The sequence below is a fragment of the Ranitomeya imitator genome, chromosome 3 (genome assembly GCF_032444005.1).
Source record: "Ranitomeya imitator isolate aRanImi1 chromosome 3, aRanImi1.pri, whole genome shotgun sequence".
Classification (NCBI taxonomy): domain Eukaryota; kingdom Metazoa; phylum Chordata; class Amphibia; order Anura; family Dendrobatidae; genus Ranitomeya; species Ranitomeya imitator.
Window position 1 is genome coordinate 252,331,615 of NC_091284.1, and position 21,527 is coordinate 252,353,141.

The following is a 21,527-nucleotide window of genomic DNA, read 5'->3' on the forward strand; positions in this document are numbered from 1 at the left end:
CAGCATCTCATTCACCAGTGGTTTTCAGCTGGGACGGTTGCATATTAGCACCGTTCAGGTTGAAAACTGTATATCCCCCAGATGTAGATTACTGCATGGGACACAATGACAGACAGGTATGGTAAATTGTTGCTTTTTTTTTTACTTTTATTACAGGAGATCGAGGGCTTTTCAGGAATTAGGTGTGGTGGTAAGCATGGTTTAATTAAGAATAATAAAGGGGTGTATGTGTTTCACTTTAAGGACTTTATTCTGGCTGTGTCTTTATTTACCATGCAAATATAGGATTAGTAATGGATAGATGTCTTATTGACGCCTCTCCATTATTAAGCCGTGGGCTTGATGTCACTGAACAATACAAAGATGACATCAACCCCCCCAACTATTACCCTCTTGTGAATTCCGCTCTTGGGCTCCCTCCGGTGGTTGTAAGTGGCACTTTTGTGAGTTCTGCTCTTGGGCTCCCTCCGGTGGTTTTAAGTGGAATGGCTGCTCCTTGGACTTAGCAGTCTGCAGCTGCTTCCACTGATTGTCTTTCTGCTCGGCTATTTATGCCTGGCTCTTCCCTTCAGCCAGTGCCACTTGTCAATGGTTCCTGGTTGGATTCACATCTCTCTTGGATTTCCCTGATATCCTGACCAGTTCAGCAAAGATAAGTCCTTGCTTTGCTCTTTTCTGTCCACATGTTGTGGACTTATTCGTTCTGTGCATTCTATGTTTTGTCCAGCTTGTCAGTATGGATTAATTCAGTTAAGCTGGAAGCTCTGGGAAGCAGATTTACCCTCCACACCTTTAGTCAGGTGTGGAGATTTTTGTAAACTCTGTGTGGATTTTTGTAGTTTTTAATACTGACCGCACAGTATTCTATCCTGTCCTATCTATCTAGCTAGACTGGCCTCCTGTGCTACATCCTGGTTACATTCTGTGTATGTCTTTTCCCTCTCCACTCACAGTCATTACTTGTGGGGGGCTATCTATCCTTTGGGGATTTTCTCTGAGGCAAGATAGTTTTCCTGTTTCTATCTTTAGGGGTAGTTAACCCCTTCATGACCCAGCCTATTTTGACCTTAAAGACCTTGCCGTTTTTTGCAATTCTGACCAGTGTCCCTTTATGAGGTAATAACTCAGGAACGCTTCAACGGATCCTAGCGGTTCTGAGATTGTTTTTTCGTGACATATTGGGCTTCATGTTAGTGGTAAATTTAGGTCAATAAATTCTGCGCTTATTTGTGATAAAAACGGAAATTTGGCGAAAATTTTGAAAATTTCGCAATTTTCACATTTTGAATTTTTATTCTGTTAAACCAGAGAGATATGTGACACAAAATAGTTAATAAATAACATTTCCCACATGTTTACTTTACATCAGCACAATTTTGGAAACAAAATTTTTTTTTGTTAGGAAGTTATAAGGGTTAAAATTTGACCAGCGATTTGTCATTTTTACAACGAAATTTACAAAACCATTTTTTTTAGGGACCACCTCACATTTGAAGTCAGTTTGAGGGGTCTATATGGCTGAAAATACCCAAAAGTGACACCATTCTAAAAACTGCACCCCTCAAGGTACTCAAAACCACATTCAAGAAGTTTATTAACCCTTCAGGTGCTTCACAGCAGCAGAAGCAACATGGAAGGAAAAAATGAACATTTAACTTTTTAGTCACAAAAATTATCTTTTAGCAACAATTTTTTTATTTTCCCAATGGTAAAAGGAGAAACTGAACCACAAAAGTTGTTGTCCAATTTGTCCTGAGTACGCTGATACCTCATATGTGGGGGTAAACCACTGTTTGGGCGCACGGCAGGGCTTGGAAGGGAAGGAGCGCCATTTGACTTTTTGAATCAAAAATTGGCTCCACTCTTTAGCGGACACCATGTCACGTTTGGAGAGCCCCCGTGTGCCTAAAAATTGGAGCTCCCCCACAAGTGACCCCATTTTGGAAACTAGACCCCCCAAGTAACTTATTTAGATGCCTAGTGAGCACTTTAAACCCCCAGGTGCTTCACAAATTGATCCGTAAAAATGAAAAAGTACTTTTTTTCACAAAAAAATTCTTTTAGCCTCAATTTTTTCATTTTCACATGGGCAACAGGATAAAATGGATCCTAAAATGTGTTGGGCAATTTCTCCTGAGTACGCCGATACCTCATATGTGGGGGTAAACTACTGTTTGGGCACATGGTAAGGCTCGGAAGGGAAGGAGCGCCATTTGACTTTTTGAATGAAAAATTATTTCCATCGTTAGCGGACACCATGTCGCGTCTGGAGAGCTCCTGTGTGCCTAAACATTGGCGCTCCCCCACAAGTGACCCCATTTTGGAAACTAGACCCCCCAAGTAACTTATTTAGATGCCTAGTGAGCACTTTAAACCCTCAGGTGCTTCACAAATTGATCTGTAAAAATGAAAAAGTACTTTTTTTTCACAAAAAAATTCTTTTCGCCTCAATTTTTTCATTTTCACATGGGCAGTAGGATAAAATTGATCATAAAATTTGTTGGGCAATTTCTCCCGAGTACGCCGATACCTCATATGTGGGGGTAAACCACTGTTTGGGCACACGGCAGGGCTCGGAAGGGAAGGCGCGCCATTTGACTTTTTGAATGGAAAATTAGCTCCAATTGTTAGCGGACACCATGTCGCGTTTGGAGAGCCCCTGTGTGGCTATGCATTGGAGCTCCCCCACAAGTGACCCCATTTTGGAAACTAGACCCCCCAAGGAACTTATCTAGATGCATATTGAGCACTTTAAACCCCCAGGTGCTTCACAGAAGTTTATAATGCAGAGCCATGAAAATAAAAAATAATTTTTCTTTCCTCAAAAATGATTTTTTAGCATGGAATTTCCTATTTTGCCAAGGATAATAGGAGAAATTGGACCCCAAATATTGTTGTCCAGTTTGTCCTGAGTATGCTGATACCCCATATGTGGGGGTAAACCACTGTTTGGGCGCACGGCAGGGCTCGGAAGGGATGGCACGCCATTTGGCTTTTTAAATGGAAAATTAGCTCCAATCATTAGCGGACACCATGTCACGTTTGGAGAGCCCCTGTGTGCCTAAACATTGGAGATCCCCCAGAAATGACCCCATTTTGGAAACTAGACCCCCAAAGGAACTAATCTAGATGTGTGGTGAGGACTTTGAACCCCCAAGTGCTTCACAGAAGTTTATAACGCAGAGCCATGAAAATAAAAAAAAAATTATTTTCTCAAAAATGATCTTTTAGCCTGCAATTTTTTATTTTACAAAGGGTAACAGGAGAAATTTGACCCCAAAAGTTGTTGTCCAGTTTCACCTGAGTACGCTGATACCCCATATGTGGGGGTAAACCACTGTTTGGGCACATGGTAAGGCTCGGAAGGGAAGGAGCGCCATTTGACTTTTTGAATGAAAAATTATTTCCATCGTTAGCGGACACCATGTCGCGTTTGGAGAGCTCCTGTGTGCCTAAACATTGGCGCTCCCCCACAAGTGACCCCATTTTGGAAACTAGACCCCCCAATGAACTTATTTAGATGCCTAGTGAGCACTTTAAACCCTCAGGTGCTTCACAAATTGATCTGTAAAAATGAAAAAGTACTTTTTTTTCACAAAAAATTATTTTCGCCTCAATTTTTTCATTTTCACATGGGCAGTAGGATAAAATGGATCATAAAATTTGTTGGGCAATTTCTCCCGAGTACGCCGATACCTCATATGTGGGGGTAAACCACTGTTTGGGCACACGGCAGGGCTCGGAAGGGAAGGCGCGCCATTTGACTTTTTGAATGGAAAATTAGCTCAAATTGTTAGCGGACACCATGTCGCATTTGGAGAGCCCCTGTGTGCCTATGCATTAGAGCTCCCCCACAAGTGACCCCATTTTGGAAACTAGACCCCCCAAGGAACTTATCTAGATGCATATTGAGCACTTTAAACCCCCAGGTGCTTCACAGAAGTTTATAACGCAGAGCCATGAAAATAAAAAATAATTTTTCTTTCCTCAAAAATGATTTTTTAGCCTGGAATTTCCTATTTTGCCAAGGATAATAGGAGAAATTGGACCCCAAATATTGTTGTCCAGTTTGTCCTGAGTACGCTCATACCCCATATGTGGGGGTAAACCACTGTTTGGGCGCACGGCAGGGCTCGGAAGGGATGGCACGCCATTTGGATTTTAAAATGGAAAATTAGCTCCAATCATTAGCGGACACCATGTCACGTTTGGAGAGCCCCTGTGTGCCTAAACATTGGAGATCCCCCAGAAATGACCCCATTTTGGAAACTAGACCCCCAAAGGAACTAATCTAGATGTGTGGTGAGGACTTTGAACCCCCAAGTGCTTCACAGAAGTTTATAACGCAGAGCTATGAAAATAAAAAAAAAAAATTATTTTCTCAAAAATGATTTTTAGCCTGCAATTTTTTATTTTACAAAGGGTAACAGGAGAAATTTGACCCCAAAAGTTGTTGTCCAGTTTCTCCTGAGTACGCTGATACCCCATATGTGGGGGTAAACCACTGTTTGGGCACATGCCGGGGCTCGGAAGTGAAGTAGTGACATTTTGAAATGCAGACTTTGATGGAATGCTCTGTGGGCGTCACGTTGCGTTTGCAGAGCCCCTGATGTGGCTTAACAGTAGAAACCCCCCACAAGTCACCCCATTTTGGAAACTAGACCCCGAAAGGAACTTATCTAGATGTGTGGTGAGCACTTTGAACCCCCAAGTGCTTCATAGAAGTTTATAATGCAGAGCCGTGAAAATAATAAATACGTTTTCTTTCCTCAAAAATAATTATTTAGCCCAGAATTTTTTATTTTCCCAAGGGTTACAGGAGAAATTGGATCCCAAAAGTTGTTGTCCAGTTTCTCCTGAGTACGCTGATACCCCATATGTGGGGGTAAACCACTGTTTGGGCACATGCCGAGGCTCGGAAGTGAAGTAGTGACGTTTTGAAATGCAGACTTTGATGGAATGCTCTGTGGGCGTCACGTTGCGTTTGCAGAGCCCCTGATGTGGCTTAACAGTAGAAACCCCCCACAAGTGACCCCATTTTGGAAACTAGACCCCGAAAGGAACTTATCTAGATGTGTGGTGAGCACTTTGAACCCCCAAGTGCTTCATAGAAGTTTATAATGCAGAGACGTGAAAATAATAAATACGTTTTCTTTCCTCAAAAATAATTATTTAGCCCAGAATTTTTTATTTTCCCAAGGGTTACAGGAGAAATTGGACCCCAAAAGTTGTTGTCCAGTTTCTCCTGAGTACGCTGATACCCCATGTGTGGGGGTAAACCACTGTTTGGGCACACGTCGGGGCTCAGAAGGGAAGTAGTGACTTTTGAAATGCAGACTTTGATGGAATGGTCTGCGGGCGTCACATTGCGTTTGCAGAGCCCCTGGTGTGCCTAAACAGTAGAAACCCCCCACAAGTGACCCCATTTTAGAAACTAGACCCCCCAAGGAACTTATCTAGATATGTGGTGAGCACTTTGAACCCCCAAGTGCTTCACAGACGTTTACAACGCAGAGCCGTGAAGATAAAAAATCATTTTTCTTTCCTCAAAAATGATGTTTTAGCAAGCATTTCTTTATTTTCACAAGGGTAACAGGAGAAACTGGACCCCAGTAATTGTTGCGCAGTTTATCCTGAGTATGCTGGTACCCCATATGTGGGGGTAAACTACTGTTTGGGCACACGTCGGGGCTCGGAATTGAGGGAGCACCATTTGACTTTTTGAATACGAGATTGGCTGGAATCAATGGTGGCGCCATGTTGCGTTTGGAGACCCCCTGATGTGCCTAAACAGTGGAAACCCCTCAATTCTAACTCCAACACTAACCCCCCCACACCCCTAACCCTAATCCCAACTGTAGCCATAACCCTAATCACAACCCTAACCCCAACACACCCCTAACCCTAATCCCAACTGTAGCCATAACCCTAATTCCAACCCTAACCCTAAGGCTATGTGCCCACGTTGCAGATTCGTGTGAGATTTTTCAGCATCATTTTTGAAAAATCCGCGGGTAAAAGGCACTGCGTTTTACCTGCGGATTTTTCGCGGATTTCCAGTGTTTTTTGTGCGGAATTCACCTGCGGATTCCTATTGAGGAACAGGTGTAAAACGCTGCGGAATCCGCACAAAGAATTGACATGCTGCGGAAAATACAACGCAGCGTTTCCGCGCGGTATTTTCCGCACCATGGGCACAGCGGATTTGGTTTTTCATATGTTTACATGGTACTGTAAACCTGATGGAACACTGCTGCGACTCCGCAGCGGCCAATCCGCACCGTGTGCACATGGCCTAATTCTAAAGGTATGTGCACACGCTGCGGAAAACGCTGCGGATCCGCAGCAGTTTCCCATGAGTTTACAGTTCAATGTAAACCTACGGGAAACAAAAATCGCTGTACACATGCTGCGGAAAAACTGCACGGAAACGCAGCGGTTTACATTCCGCAGCATGTCACTTCTTTGTGCGGATTCCGCAGCGGTTTTACAACTGCTCCAATAGAAAATCGCAATTGTAAAACCGCAGTGAAATGCGCAGAAAAAAACACGGTAAATCCGCCATAAATCTGCAGCGGTTTAGCACTGCGGATTTATCAAATCCGCAGCGCAAAAATCCGCAGAGGACCAGAATACGTGTGCGCATACCGAAACCCTAACCCTAGCCCTAACCCTAACCCTAACCCTACCCCTAACCCTAACCCTAACCCTACCCCTAACCCTACCCCTACCCCTACCCCTAACCCTAACCCTACCCCTAACCCTACCCCTAACCCTACCCCTAACCCTAACCCTAACCCTTTTCTAACATTAGTGGAAAAAAAATATTTCTTTATTTTTTTATTGTCCCTACCTATGGGGGTGACAAAGGGGGGGGGGTCATTTATTATTTTTTTTATTTTGATCACTGAGATATAATCTATCTCAGTGATCAAAATGTACTTTGGAACGAATCTGCTGGCCGGCAGATTCGGCGGGCGCACTGCGCATGCGCCCGCCATTTTGGAAGATGGCGGTGCCCAGGGAGAAGACGGACGGAGCCCCGCAGGATCGGTAAGTATGATGGGGTGGGGGGAGCACGGGGGGGGATCGGAGCATGGTGGGGGAATCGGAGCGCGGCAGGCGTGGAACGGAGCACGGGGGGCGTGGAACGGAGCACGGGGGGCTGGAACGGAGCACGGGGGGGTGGAACGGAGCACAGGGGGGTGGATCGGAGTGCAGGGGGGGTGATTGGAGCACGGGGGGGTGATTGGAGCACGGGGGGAGCGGACAAGAGCACGGGGGGGAGCGGAGCACTGGACGGAGGGGAGCCGGAGCAGTGTACCGGCCAGATCGGGGGGCTGGGGGGGCGATCGGTGGGGTGGGGGCACATTAGTATTTCCAGCCATGGCCGATGATATTTCAGCATCGGCCATGGCTGGATTGTAATATTTCACCCGTTATAATAGGTGAAATATTACAAATCGCTCTGATTGGCAGTTTCACTTTCAACAGCCAATCAGAGCGATCGTAGCCACGAGGGGGTGAAGCCACCCCCCCTGGGCTAAACTACCACTCCCCCTGTCCCTGCAGATCGGGTGAAATGGGAGTTAACCCTTTCACCCGATCTGCAGGGACGCGATCTTTCCATGACGCCACATAGGCGTCATGGGTCGGATTGGCACCGACTTTCATGACGCCTACGTGGCGTCATGGGTCGGGAAGGGGTTAATTCTCAGGCTGTGATGAGGTGCCTAGGGAGTGACAGGAGCATCCCACGGCTACTTCTAGTGTTATGTTGAGCTTAGGGACTGCGGTCAGTACAGGTACCACCTCCTTCAGAGCTCGTCCCATGTTGCTCCTAAACCACCAGTTCATAACATTACCCCACTTGCCACCGCTACAGGGCAAGTTGGAAGAGCAAGTCTAAGTGCCAGAACTGGCATATCTTGAAGATGCGCCTTTTCTGGGGTGGCTGAGTGCTAATGTTTTTAGCCGGGGGCCAGTATCCATTGCCCCTTCCTAGGCTATTAATATCAGCCCGCAGTTGTCTGCATAGCCTTTGCTGGGTATTAATTATAGGGGGACCGCACATCATTTTTTGGGAGTCCCCCATTTTAATAGCCAGTAAAGGCTAAGTATACAGTTGTGAGCTGATATTAATAGCCTGTAAAGCTCCATGGGTATTACCTCCTTCCCAGGCTATAAATATCTGCCCCAAGTCGTTGGCTTTCCCTCTGCTGATTTTAAAAATTGTGCCGCCATTTTTCCCCCCAAAAAATCTTTAATTAATTAATTAAACACATGTACCGTAAGCTGCACACACACTGTACTAATTATATTTGTCACTGACATCTATATATCTACCCATTCTGTATTTATTTACTTTATGTAGTCCATCTCTTCTATACTTTCGGCTCCTTCTGTGATTTTACACTACCGTGGGTGCTGAATTACTGTCTTTTCTTCTATCTCTCTATGCATAATAAATATATATATATATATATGTCACTTAAATCTATATATACATATATGTATTCCATGTGCATATATCTATTCTATCCATTCTATTCTAACCTTTCAGAGTGATTTTACGGTAGCGGCACTTGAATTGCCGGCTTTTCGAAGGAGGTACGGTTCGACAGGTAGTAGGTTTTTTTTCTCTGGGGCACTCAACTTTATTAGTATGCACAAAGAGACACAAGTTAGCCCCAAAAAAGCATGAAAAAATGCACCCAAACCGCAACAAAAACGCACCAAAAATGCACTAAAACATGCGTTTTTGCCGCAGCTTCTTTCCTGTCAAGAAATCAGGTTTTGCTGCAGAAAAAAAAGCAGCAAAAATGCCCAGTGTGAAGATACCCTAATAAAGATTTTTTTTAAATCTTATTCCTGGCTGTGCACAATTCTTATAGGTTATTTGCATGTTTTTAGATGTTGACTTTTACCTATGTCCTGCACTATCATTTTTCAAACTCTCAACAAGTAAAATCTCACTAAATTCAAACATATCAATCTTATATTGTGAGTTGTGTAGCTAGGTGTAGAAAAACAAAAGCCAAAATCTGGAAATGTGCCTCATATGCAGCCAACATTGGTCAAACTCGAGTAAAGCCATGTGGGTTTTGAATTCCAATTTTTGTTTTATTTAGTGCTCTTTTATTGAGAACCTTCTTGTGAATATAATAAACATTGTGTTGAGAAGTCAGTGGCCACCATGTCTCACTATTGGAGGCTTTGCTCTTTTCTTCTCCCATAAAATAATTTTTGGTTTAAGGTAAAGTGTTTGTGCAATTTACCAATCGCAGATCTACAACAATGTGCTCTAAGAGAAGTTGTATACTTTACCACATTAAGACCTGGGAATTTCAAGAACATTGAGTTTGGGAAGAGTTTTTGGTCTGCACTAATTTTTATTATTGTATCTGTCCTGATCTCTAGGCTCTTCAGATATACAAGTGCGTGAGGTCCAGGCTGCAATTATGGGCTCAGTGACCATCACGCTTAACTATAACACTTACTGGTACAAGAATATGATAAGTAGCTGGTGCAGGCAAGTATCCATGACAGAATGTGAAAATATTGTGGACACAAGAGTTATCAACCAAAATGGACACAAAGAAACAGTGTTTATTTCACAAACCACTGACAGAATTGGAGTCGTTAATGTGACTATGGTGAATTTGCAACATTGGGACACTGGTCTGTATAAATGGCGAATATGGAATGGAACAGAATATAATGTCATTGAGAATGTGCTGCTTCAAGTGGTTTTTGGTAAGTTAATAAATAAAGTAGTATTTTAGACTTTCTCTTTTTCCAGTCAAACTAAATGTTCTTTTCTTCAACTTATTTAAGTGATGTTGGGCCACTTTTTCATCACCATGCTTAGAGAGGTATGTAGTAAGGTAAATTCACTGCACACTCTTGTGATGAACGCAAGGCCTTTTTATTTCAAAATTAAAGTGTAAGTAGACATAATCAGGGAGTAAGCATAAAGTGCAAATCATTGGTGCGACATAACGTTTCGATCAGGTCCTGGGTCTTGTTCACAAAGTCACCCTGGAGGAGAGGGGGAGAAATGTGCATACTATTAGAGAACACATATAGACAATATAAGCATATTTCCAATGTATGCAATAAATAGAAAGACCCCAAAACGGTGTCTGTGGTGCATGTATAGGTGTAGAAGCAAACATTGTACTGTGTATATGTCACAAAAAGGTAATAGGAGTAGATTCACAGACAAGCATGTATTTTCTCTTGATAAAACAGCGATCAAGGTATCTTAACATCGAATCATCCAAATGAATAATGCCAAAGCAATGCAAAAAAAAGAAAAACACAGAGGTCATGATAAGAACAATAGCTTACATAGAGACAAAGCAGGGCTCCAATATTATGAGGGAGAAAGGTAGTTTGTGTGGTTGCTAGAGCAGGTAAAAATGAGGAATTTAATTAATGCCTGAAATGTAAAGAAAGGGGTTGATGAGTATACCTTAGTGTGCTGAGCCTGCCCATAATTTGCAGATGGTTCCTGGTGGGTAAAAGTATAGGGGTTTCTCCTATAAGGTAAAGAAGTGATTAGTAGACTGTCAGGTTCCCTACGAGGACTCTCAGAGGAGAATTGCGATGACCCATGGGAGTTACCTTGTCTGTGGTGTCATTGTGTGTGCGCCTGCACCTCTGGTGTGCAAGCCATGGTAGTATGGAGCCATACAGGGAGGCTAATTAAACATTGTAGGTGGATGGTGTAACGCTTTTAGCAGTGCCTCTTGTCCTGGCACCACGTGTACAATGTGTGTGGTCAATATACCTTACTAGATGTCCCAGGTGCTCATCGCCCCCTTTCACATGCACCTCACCAATTCTACTTTACTAGAGAGATACCTCTGTACAACATAGTTTCTCTATTCTTAATATAAAATAGATTTGACAAGCCATTAGTAGGCCTTCTCAGAGAAGACCTAGTAGAGATTACTGCCTGATAAAATGTCTAGAGGCTAGAAAACAATCGGTGGCAAATATGAAGATGAACAAAAATTAGTTGAACTAAGACATGACATTTGTGTGCTTAAACACCAAAAAAGCTAATTGCACCTTCCCTGGAGAATCAATGCAAACTTTAATTGAGTTATTGGTAGTGATTGGTAGTGATTGATTCAGTCATTGGTAGTGAAGAGGTTAAAGTAGAGTTGAATAATTAAAATAAGAACATATGATATGGAATAGAAAGTGTAGTACATGGTGTGTAGGTAGGTATCTGCTATATTCGCTTGTCTTACAGCCAGAAAAGAACAGGGGGTAGAGGAGGAGGATGAAGAGGAGGAGGAGGATGAAGAGGAGGAGGAGGAAAGGAATATAGATCAGCTCCGGAGACACAGAAGACATATTTTTAATATTTGCCCGTTTTCATTGTAATGTGAGTCAAAATAGGATGAAAGAAATGGAAGAGCTTAAATGAGGAAGTGCAAATATATTTTTAATACATTGACAGGAACATACTTGTTGCTCTAAGACATTGAATAGGCAGTGTACTGTGGACACTCATTCCACAATCTCAGCATATTCCTTATTTTTATATCACTACTGTTACCCATCAAGGCTTCTTCATAAGTATAATATTAAAATAACAAAGAAAAGCTCAAAGCAAAGAACACACACAAAATATCCGAGATAATATGTGAGGTGAAATAAAGTAAAGATACCCGCCTCTGTATGTGCCTACATGGATAATTAAACAAGGACAATCGGAAAATACAAAGAACAATGAAGAAAAACACCCGAAATAAGTCCAGAGATAAAATCTACATTTTTATTTTAATGCCTGACGAAGGCAGACGCCGAAACGCTTGTCGGGGTCGGGCGCATCCTGGGGACTCTGCAGTATACTTTAAGGTAATTATTTTGGAGGGTCTTATTGGAGACTGTATTTGGGCAGTGAATATCTATACATATACTATCACTTGGTATTGTATTATCCAGCGATTGTGCTGGTCATTCTCCATCCCTCTTTACACTTTGCATGTGCACTTTAAGGCCGCCGTCACACATGCGAGTTTTACGGACGTAAGAGCGCAGAATCTACGTCCGTAAAACTCGCAAAAAATACGGCACAATTATTCTCTATGCCCCTGCTCCTATCTGCCGTATTTTACTGATCAGTATTATACGGCTTTCTACGGCCGTACAAAATCGCAGCATGCTGCGTTTGTCACCGTACTGCGCAAGAAATACGCCAATGAAAGTCTATGGAAGCGTGAAAAATACGGATTACACACGGACAAGCAGTGTGACTTGCGAGAAATACGCAGCGCTGTTAGAGAGAAAAGCCGGTAATTCAGTGCGGTGTACAGTAAAATCACACTGACAGCTTACAGTAGAATAGGTTTCTAGGTAATTTCCCACGATCTATGAACAGCCAGCAGAGGGCGCCTCACCGCAAATGAAGCTAAATATAGATCATTGATCTATTTTTAGCCTCATTCCCTGGGGTTTTGCAGCGAGGAGCAGCGTGCATTAGCACAGCTCCTTGCTGCAAAATGTTTTAACCCCTTCAGAAGGATTTACATCGTTGGACGTTACAGATCTGCGGAGGGTAAGTATATTGTTGGTTTATTATGTTTTTTTACTCACAGAACGAGGGTCTTCAGTGACTGGATTGGGCGTTGAATAAAATACTGCAACAACCATTGTTTTTATTTCATTAAAATAATTTAAAAAAATGTGTTTGTGTTTTATTTAACCCTTTACTAGTATTGGATTAATAATGGATAGGTGTCATAATTGACGCCTCTCCATTATTAATTAGGCTTAATGTCACCTTACAATAGCAAGGTGGCATTAACCCTTCATTACCCCATATCCCACCGCTACACGGGAATGGGAAGAGAGTGGCCAAGTGCCAGAATAGGCGCATCTTCCAGATGTGCCTTTTCTGGGGTGGCTGGGGGCAGATATTTTTAGCCAGGGGGGGGCCAATAACCGTGGACCCTCTCCAGGCTATTAATATCTGCCCTCAGTCACTGGCTTTACTACTCTGGCGGAGAAAATTGCGCGGGAGCCCACGCCAATTTTTTCCGCCATTTAACCCTTTATTTTAAGAGCTAGAACGGCCAAATTTTGCAGATACACACTACTGACATTAGTAGTGTGGAATCTGCAAAAAAAATGGAGAGAAGACATGGTTTACTGTATGTAAACCATGTCTCAAATCATGTCGGGTTTTAGGAAGGAGAAGGAAAAAGCCGGTAATTGAATTACCGGCTTTTAAGCTGTCTAGCGCTGGAATAAATATTAATATATATACATATATGTGTCTCACTGACATATATATATATATACCTATTCTATGTGTACACATTTATTCTACCTATTCTACTGTAAGCTGTCAGTGTGATTTTACTGTACACCGCACTGAATTACCGGCTTTTCTCTCTAATATATGTGTCTACTGACACATATATATATATATATATATATATATATATATATATATAGACAGTATATATATATTTTCTTTTCTTTTTGGGACACATGGATCACTTCTATAGCGGTATGTTGGTTTTGCTAGCCTGCGAGAAAACCACGCAGTACGGATGCCATACGGATTACATACGGAGGATGCCATGCGCAAAAAACGCTGACACACCCTGCCTACGGAGGAGCTACGGACCACTTTTTTCGGGACTTTTCAGCGTATTATGGCCGTAATATACGGACCGTATTGTTTTACGCTGTGTGTGACGCCGGCCTTATAATTTCCATTTGTTAACCCCTTCACAACCTTGCCCTTTTCCATTTTTGCGTTCTCGCTTTTCACTCCCCTCCTTCCCGGAGCCATAACGTTTTTATTTTTCCATCAATATGGCCATATGAGGGCTTGTTTTTTGCGGGACAAGTTGCACTTTTCAAGGACATCATTGGTTTTAGCATGTCATGTACTAGAAAACGGGAAAAAAAATCCAAGTGCGGTGAAATTGCAAAAAAAGTGCAATCCCACACTTGTTTTTTGTTTGGCTTTTTTGCTAGGTTCACTAAATACTAAAACTGACCTGCCATTTTGATTCTCCAGGTCATTACGAGTTCATAGATACCAAATATGTCTAGGTTATGTTTTATCTAAGTGGTAAAAAAAAGTTCCAAACTTTCCTAAAAATAAATAAATAAATAAATAAATAAATGCGCAATCTTCTGTTACCCATAGCGTTTCCATTTTTCGTGATCTGGGGTCAAGTGAGGGCTTATTTTTTGCGTGCCGAGCTGGCATTTTTAATGATACCACTTTTGTGCAGATACGTTCTTTTGATAACCCGTTATTATATTTTAATGCAATGTCGCGGTGACCAAAAAAAGTAATTCTGGCGTTTCTAATTTTTTTCTCGCTACGCCGTTTAGCGATCAGGTTAATCCATTTTTTTATTGATAGATCGGGCAATTCTGAACGTGTCGATACCAAATATGCGTAGGTTTGATTTTTTTATTGTTTTATTTTGAATGGGGCGAAAGAGGGGTGATTTAAACTTTTATATTTTTTTATTTTTTTCATATTTTTTAAAACTTTTTTTTAACTTTTGTCATGCTTCAATAGTCTCCATGGGAGACTAGAAGCTGGCACAACTGGATCGGCTCTGCTACATAGCAGCGATCATCAGATCGCTGATACTGTATATAGCTGAATTGAAGGCTTGCTATGAGCGCCGACCACAGGGTGGCGCTCACAGCAGACCGGCATCAGTAACCATAGAGGTCTCAAGGACCTCTATGGTTACCATCCTGATGCATCGCCGACCCCCGATCATGTGACGGGGGTCGACGATGCAATCATTTCCGGCCACGCGGCCAGAAGCGCCGGTTAAATGCCGCTGTCAGCATTTGACAGTGGCATTTAACTGGTTAATAGCTGCAGGTGAATTGCGATTTCACCCGCCGCTATTGCGGGCACATGTCAGCTGTTCAAAACAGCTGACATGTCCCGGCTTTGAGGTGTGCTCAGCGCCGGAGCCCACATCAGAGCAGGGGACCCGACCTCCGCTGTAATAGTACGGCGGAGGTCGGGAAGGGGTTAAAATGACTTCCTCTCTAAATGAAAAATCTATTCATTTTTCACCACTTCACAAAACCTTATCTAAGGCCAATATTTATAGCACTCGCGTCTTATCTAAGCTCATCTCACTGTACCTTCACCCGAGTCCTGAAGATCTTGTCTTGAGTCTTTTTCACACTGTTTCACTTGTAATTCTCCACCTATTCCATTTCACAATTTTCATCTGGAGCGCACCCAAGGGCGGCGGGGTACTCTGTACTGGTTTTTCGGTTCTCACGGTCGCTGACCCGGTCCGAGGCCCTTGGGACGTCCGATGTAAAAGGGGAAAGGTCTTTAAAGGGAATGTTCGTGACGCCACCTGTGGTATTCAGTCAGGGTGACCGATACTGCTTTAAGGGGTCCACTGGGGTGATGTTATGGCCGCTAAATGGTATTCCTTCCCACAGGTGAAGTATGTCCCCAGGGCTTCCCAGTGTGTAAATGGTGGATGGTGAGAACGAGGAGAAAAGGTTGCAGTCTCTTTACCTTTTACTGAAGGCTTCCTCATCCACAGTCCAGGGTACGAGACCACAGGGAAGGCAGAGTCCGGCCGGTTTGGAGGCAAATCCAGAGTCCCCTTATCCAGGTAGAAATCAGTAGCCTTCCTCTAGCGCCGTGTGTTGTAGCACCTTACTGCTAAGCTCCTCATAAGGTCCTCATAACTGTTGAAGATGTTCAGATGTTATGTCTCTCTCTCTCTGTCCCCCAGATAGGATGAGACAAACCTGTATGACCGGTGGTTTGAGGCTACTTACAGGGACTCTATCAAGCCCCAGCCTCTAAGCGGTGCCACCTTGCCTCCTGGGTGTAGGGGCGGACAGGTAACGTGGAATTAGCTGTCCTGCCGGTCTCTGGAGCAAGGCATAAAGAACTGTTGCTCCCTCGGTGTTCCGGTTATCAGGATCTTGCGCCTCAGAAGGAGGCAGCCTGTGAAGGGCATAACTCTTCTGATATCCACTCCTTTGCTACGACTTCTTCACCCTCTCTACAATACAGTTCTCTTTCAATGTCTCTTTCTGGAAGCTGCTACACTCAGGGCAGGTGCAGCTCCGTGTCCTTCTGTCTCGGCCTCTGACAGGATCCCATCCCTGTCAGGGACCAACTAACTGAGCGAAGCTCAGCCAGCAACTGCCTAACTTCCTCTCCAGGCAACCAGTTTTACCTAAGTGTGAAGAGTGCCCTAATAAATAGGAGCATAGCTCCCCCTGGTGGCCTGGAGTGCAAAATGTGTTGTATGTTTGTGTTACCTGGATTCGGTTGTCCTTCTTTGCCTCCAAATGCAACATCACCCCCCCTAGAGGAGAATGACTGCAACGACCAGGACCCTTGGGCGCTGCACATCCCCTTCTTCTCTTTTCTAACTTGCAAACATCTCCCTATATTGCTGTTCTGATAAATGTTCTGTTTCTAGCTCCTATTCACCAGCTCATCTTGGGTTTCTCCTGCACTCCAAACTCCAATTATTTATCTTCATCACTTTTTGTCCTTTCTCTCATCTGCCTAGGTGGCTGCTTTGTTTAAGGTCCTCCCTCTGGTTCTTATTCACAGGCTCACCCTGGGTTTTAATTTCTCTTCTACTCATCTTACAACTACTTTCTTTTCAACACTTTATTAATCTAATTTAATCTTATTAATTATATGTTTAGTTCCCTTTTCTGTATTATCTTTCCCTCATCTACCTAAGTGGCTTCTCCGTTAAAGGTTGTCTTTCTGAGTTCTATTCACAGGCCCATCCCAAGTGGCTCCTCTGTTAAATGTTTCTCCTCTGGCTTCTATTCACTGGCCCATCCTTGGTTCTTATCTTCCTTTTCATACATTCCAATCATTTGTTCTCTAGTCGTCCGTTTACATTTTATCAATAAGATTGTTTTTTCGGTTGTTTGTTTTTTTTCCCTCTAACTTTAATCAATTTGAAATTGCCGGTTGAACTTCGCTCCCCTTCCTAATTTCCCTATTGGTTTAACTGTTCCTGTGGGTGTTCCCTATGTAATTAGCATCCATTTTGGGACTTTAAAAACCCATCTATTGTCATGCTTTGCGCATTTGTTTTCTTTCATTTTAGAAAGACAAGGGTACGGTGTTGATATGCGTTGTGAATAAAAAGCCTTTTCCTCATAATCATTTCTGAAGAATTGATTTACTCCAGCAGCGCAGCCCACCTACATGTTCATCCAACTGGATCCAATATTGGACAGTATTGTGCACATTAGTCTAACACATGAATGCAGAAATCCTGCCATCCAGATGACCAAACAGCAGGTGCAAAGTCACTGACACATACTACATGTACAGTCAGTAATAGCCTGTCACAAGCATACATAGATACTTTAGGGTAGGTAAATCTATGGGGTAAGCTACGCCCCCAAATACTACCAACTTACTGTGTTTCAAGTAGTGTACATTCCAAATGTAATACAGATCCCAGACCAAACCCCAAAATAGACATAGACTTCATAAAGCAAGCAAACTACACAGCTCCAAATAGTATCCTCTCAAGACCAGACATCAAAAACACATACCTCAGATCAGATTTCAGATCAAAGATACTGTCACAATTGCACCCCTCAGTGCGTCTGAGATGCATTTACTGACAGCTCACCAGTCCAATCTGGCACAGGGGCGTGTTGAGCTGTCCGTGTCTTGCTTGACAGCTCAGCTATCCAATTTAAGACTGGGAGGCTTCAGCTGTCTCCAAGTGTTCATCATCCCAGGTGATTGCCATGCTACTTAACTGAGCTGTTTCTTCCAGACCTCTGCCAGGTGTACTTTCAGTCAAGTGTGGTTCGTTTCCTCTGTGCCTTGAATTATGTATTTTGATCTTTCGCTGCCTGACTTTGAATCTCGTGCTGACCATCTGTCTTTTTAACCACTTCTGCTCTGATCCTCTATCCTCCTGGTATTCTGACTTCAGAACGTTTCCTGACTACACTTTTGTCTCTGCCTTCTGTTAATGACGTAACCTACTGACTTCTGACCTTCAACTTCTTGTCTATCCTGACTCATGGGTTGGCTGTGAAAAGGGACTAGCATCACAGATACACTCTTATAATTGACACAAACCAACTTACCAGTAATACGTTTTCAAAATTAGTAATAGCAGTCACACCACACCTTTCAAATAAGTACATATCCTCTTGTTAAGTACAGACCACAGACTCAAAATTAATAGTTGCAAAAGGATCCTAAATTAATACACTCCCAGTTCCAGCCATGGGTGGCCAAGGCTCATTAAAGTAATAGGCTAGCCTTCACGTCCAAATCTGGTCTGATCCCTGAGGAGAACTGGTAGCACAAATTGCTTAAAAAGTTAATAATGACTACAACAGAAAAATGTCTGAGCCCACAGTATGTCACAACTTGCTGTGTATGGGGTTGGTCAGAATGGCCATGCTAACCACTGTCTAGCTTTAATGGAGTGATCTCAAGTTCATAAATTGCTTTAATTAGTTAGATTGCATGAAAATAAGCAAGTTTGCAATAAGCAAATTTGTAATTCTCCTTTAATGAGAGATGTTATAGTGTACAGCTGGTTTCCATAGAGCCCGACCTCTTCTGCCTGGTCAAAAATTTGCAGTTGTTACATTCCAGGACAAGGGTTTACTCTTATACTTTTGTGGCTTCCTTATGAAGGAGTCATAGTACTCCGAAACGAGTTGAATAAAGCCACTTTTTCATCTGAATATCCATTTGGCCTTCTATCTTTCAAGCAGCACGGAGTTAATACACCTTTTTATCCCATTTTTTTTTTTTTTTTACTTTGGCTGGTCACGAGGAGACAGGTGGATCTGGAGCAGCTAATATTTCTATGAGCCTGCGTTTGGGCTCTACCTGGTGAGTAAAATCTGATTAGAGGTATCTCTTAATACCCAGATGAGACCCTATTGCCCTTTTACTCTCCTTCCAGCTTTTTATTGAAGGGTTTACTCTTAACATACCAGTCTTCTCTCTCCAGACCATTGATTTCAATACAGCAGTTAGCTGCTCACCTTCTTTCCCTTCCTTCCTTTCTCTATCTCATCTTATTGACTTGGCACTTTTCACAAGCAGTTCTCCTAATCCACATCTCTCTGCTTTCTCTGTCCAGACCTGTATGCTTGTTCTAATGTCCTGATATCTCTATGTATAAATACAAGGATAGCAGTGCACACACTCCAGAACATATCACTGATAAATAGTGTTAAAGCAGAACATGTGCTGGACTTTATAGTTACACTATTCACCAAAGCTGTCACTCAAGGAGAGCTCGTCCTGCCTAAAACAGGATGTAAGGAAACTGTAAGGCGATAATGCTGAGCTGCTCAAGAAAATACCTCATTAAAAGCAGCTTTGTGAGTCCTGTGAGAATCAGAACTGGACCGCGAAGCAATGAAAATGTGATACTCTGAAAAATGTTTTACTGTGATACCTTGGTTCCTACCATTTCTATGGCCTTTACATTTTTAGTACTTAAAAGGAAGATTTATGGGGGACTTTAACTACCCGGATATTAACTGGGAAACAGAAACCTGTGAAACCCATAAAGGCAACAGGTTTCTGCTAATAACCAAGAAAAATTATCTTTCACAATTGGTGCAGAATCCAACCAGAGGAGCAGCACTTTTAGACCTAATACTATCTAATAGACCTGACAGAATAACAAATCTGCAGGTGGTCGGGCATCTAGGAAATAGCGACCACAATATTGTGCAGTTTCACTTGTCTTTCACTAGGGGGACTTGTCAGGGAGTCACAAAAACACTGAACTTTAGGAAGGCAAAGTTTGACCAGCTTAGAGATGCCCTTAATCTGGTAGACTGGGACAATATCCTCAGAAATAAGAATACAGATAATAAATGGGAAATGTTTAAGAACATCCTAAATAGGCAGTGTAAGCGGTTTATACCTTGTGGGAATAAAAGGACTAGAAATAGGAAAAACCCAATGTGGCTAAACAAAGAAGTAAGACAGGCAATTAACAGTAAAAAGAAAGCATTTGCACTACTAAAGCAGGATGGCACCATTGAAGCTCTAAAAAACTATAGGGAGAAAAATACTTTATCTAAAAAACTAATTAAAGCTGCCAAAAAGGAAACAGAGAAGCACATTGCTAAGGAGAGTAAAACTAATCCCAAACTGTTCTTCAGCTATATCAATAGTAAAAGAATAAAAACTGAAAATGTAGGCCTCTTAAAAAATAGTGAGGAAAGAATGGTTGTAGATGACGAGGAAAAAGCTAACATATTAAACACCTTCTTCTCCACGGTATTCACGGTGGAAAATGAAATGCTAGGAGAAATCCCAAGAAACAATGAAAACCCTATATTAAGGGTCACCAATCTAACCGAAGAAGAGGTGCGGAACCGGCTAAATATGATTAAAATAGATAAATCTCCGGGTCCGGATGGCATACACCCACGAGTACTAAGAGAACTAAGTAATGTAATAGATAAACCATTATTTCTTATTTTTAGGGACTCTATAGCGACAGGGTCTGTTCCGCAGGACTGGCGCATAGCAAATGTGGTGCCAATATTCAAAAAGGGCTCTAAAAGTCAACCTGGAAATTATAGGCCAGTAAGTCTAACCTCTATTGTTGGTAAAATATTTGAAGGGTTTCTGAGGGATGTTATTCTGGATTATCTCAATGAGAATAACTGTTTAACTCCATATCAGCATGGGTTTATGAGAAATCGCTCCTGTCAAACCAATCTAATCAGTTTTTATGAAGAGGTAAGCTATAGGCTGGACCACGGTGAGTCATTGGACGTGGTATATCTTGATTTTTCCAAAGCGTTTGATACCGTGCCGCACAAGAGGTTGGTACACAAAATGAGAATGCTTGGTCTGGGGGAAAATGTGTGTAAATGGGTTAGTAACTGGCTTAGTGATAGAAAGCAGAGGGTGGTTATAAATGGTATAGTCTCTAACTGGGTCGCTGTGACCAGTGGGGTACCGCAGGGGTCGGTATTGGGACCTGTTTTCTTCAACATATTCATTAATGATCTGGTAGAAGGTTTACACAGTAAAATATCGATATTTGCAGATGATACAAAACTATGTAAAGCAGTTAATACAAGAGAAGATAGTATTCTGCTACAGATGGATCTGGATAAGTTGGAAACTTGGGCTGAAAGGTGGCAGATGAGGTTTAACAATGATAAATGTAAGGTTATACACATGGGAAGAAGGAATCAATATCACCATTACACACTGAATGGGAAACCACTGGGTAAATCTGACAGGGAGAAGGACTTGGGGATCTTAGTTAATGATAAACTTACCTGGAGCAGCCAGTGCCAGGCAGCAGCTGCCAAGGCAAACAGGATCATGGGGTGCATTAAAAGAGGTCTGGATAAACATGATGAGAGCATTATGCTGCCTCTGTACAAATCCCTAGTTAGACCGCACATGGAGTACTGTGTCCAGTTTTGGGCACCGGTGCTCAGGAAGGATATAATGGAACTAGAGAGAGTACAAAGGACGG

At 42.5% G+C, this 21,527-nt stretch overlaps 1 long non-coding RNA gene across 1 annotated transcript in view; it reads left to right on the forward strand.

Moving 5' to 3' along the window:
* LOC138672032 (uncharacterized) overlaps nt 1-21,527 on the forward strand; it is a 64,390-nt gene that overhangs the window by 16,649 nt on the left and 26,214 nt on the right. Inside the window, exon 2 of the long non-coding RNA XR_011319540.1 lies at nt 9,421-9,756. This is a non-coding gene — a long non-coding RNA (uncharacterized lncRNA). The remainder of the gene's footprint in view (nt 1-9,420; nt 9,757-21,527) is intronic.